The following is a 2,393-nucleotide window of genomic DNA, read 5'->3' as shown; positions in this document are numbered from 1 at the left end:
TTCCTAGGATACTGCCATAAAACTTTAAATATCTCCTGTGCTCTAACCTGCTCAGAGAGCTAGGAGGATTATTAAGTTTTTAATTCCTTTCCCTGCAGTGAAACCTCATAGAAAACCATTAATAAGCAACTACTATGAACAAGACATTATTTTCTTCTCCTTGGGGTTTATATAATAAGAGGGCAAATGCTAAGCTCACAGAGGATTCATGCTCCAAGGAAACAGAAAAAAGATGAGCCAGAAGTATTATCAGTACTGTATAGTTTTATCACTAATCATCAAATCCTTTTCCTCCTGTTTCATAAATCTTTAACAGAATCCAAAACAATGAAAATAAAACCACTCTCAACTTGAACTTAAGATAAATGAAAAAATCTATTATGAATGTGCTTTCATTCAGTTTTGCTTCTACTATTCCAGTCTGTTTTTATGGATTTTGGCATTGTTTCCAGAGTTTCTAAACTTATTTTCCACACCCAAGTGGTATAGGTAAATGCTACACTTAATTTCATGATTTTCAGCAGCATATGTAAGACTTCTCTGTTTTTCTTCTGCAAATACTGGTTTCTAATTAATTTTAAGCATCATCATAGTAGGTACTATTGATTAAATACAGATTTTATTTCCAAGTAGGGATGAAAAGCCTGGTGTGCTGTAGTCCATGGGGTCACAAAGAGTCAGACATGACTGAGCAACTGAACTGAACTGAGGAATGAAAAGAGGAAGGACAGCAGATAGAGATATACCAGAGAAGTCATTCACTATATGGCAAGGGATAATGGATGACCTGACTGTTGTAGTTAACAAGAAGTACTTGTGAATCACATTTTATCTCAGCCTTTAGAAAATGGATGTATTTCCATTTTTTCTAGTGAGCTTACAGTGTGGTCTTACTTGAAGTCAAGGAAAAGGACTAACGCCTATATAATCCTGTTCAACATGGTACAAAGTATGCTCAATTATATATATGCCTTTGAAGAATTGACTCATATACTGAAAGCATGCTACTTGAACAAAACTGCTTCATTAATGATCTTTGTATGTTTCCCAGTGTGAATGTACCATTCCTGCTGTTAATGAAAAGAGGGAAGTTTTCTAAATCAACTCTTTTTTTTAAGCAATAAAATATTCATTTTTATTAGGTATCTTTTTAAAAATTTATTTATTTTAATTGGAGGCTAATTACTTTACAATATTGTAACAGTTTTGCCATACATTGACACGGATCCGCCTCTTGATATAATTAAATGGGAAGTATGACATTAAACTTCACTGCAACTCATCATTATTATTGTGGTGCATTTATCTGACACTTCATATTTGCAAGGTGCAAGACAAATACCCTCATATTAACTCTCTTACTGAGTTTGGGGCATCAGGGTGAACACATAACTCTATTGTTCAATTAACCAAGTTGAAAAGCTTACAAAACCTTGGAGGAACTATTGATTCACTGTAGTGACTATTTACATAGCCCTGGTAGTTCCCAGCTAGTGCTTGCTGTTGACTGGGAAAAGACTTAATGTTTGTAATTCTGCCATTAAAAATTCATAGTCTGTCAAAATGTCCCAGTGAATAAAGATCATGACACTAGGAATTATATAATACAATATTTTTAAATGACTTCTTTGTTTCTGTTACAACAAACTTGTGAAAGTAAAGCAAGACAAACATGATGAGGTTGAAGATAATTGATTTTAAGACAGAGCAGGATGGACAGCTGATTATTTAAGAAATATGGATATTCAATACTAGGAAAATTAAAGAACTTTCTTTCTCTCTGTTGTCTCTTGTCCCCACTCATACACAAATAAACATATTTTAAAACTCCCAATCTTAATCTCACCTAAGGAGTCTGAATCTATAATATCAAAAATAAAACAAAACCCAGAACTAGACCCATGTTCTCATCATACAATAATTGGCATATTTTCCTTCTGGTGGTCCATTTTACAAGTTTCTAATGTGACTAAAAGATAGTTTCTATTTAAAATTTTCCCATCAAATAATTGTTTTCATTGTTAGACACACATGAAATTTCTAAAGGCTTTAATAAATTAGATAATTGCTTTGCATGACAAACTCCCCTTAAGGACTGATATTGCAGATAGGAAACTTATTTTTAAAAGGCCTATCATGTATACTATCATGTAAGAATTGAATCGCTAGTCTATGTCTGACGCAGGATACAGCATGCTTGGGGCTGGTGCATGGGGATGACCCACAGAGATGTTATGGGGAGGGAGGTGGGAGGGGGGTTCATGTTTGGGAACACATGTAAGAATTAAAGATTTTAAAATTAAAAAAAAATAATAATAAAAAAAAAAAATAAAAATAAAATAAAAGGCCCAAAGGTACAATTTTCTAAATAACAAGCCTAAAGAGAGGCAAGG

Source organism: Budorcas taxicolor, chromosome X (genome assembly GCF_023091745.1).
Source record: "Budorcas taxicolor isolate Tak-1 chromosome X, Takin1.1, whole genome shotgun sequence".
Classification (NCBI taxonomy): Eukaryota; Metazoa; Chordata; class Mammalia; order Artiodactyla; family Bovidae; genus Budorcas; species Budorcas taxicolor.
This window is presented reverse-complemented; position numbering follows the sequence as displayed.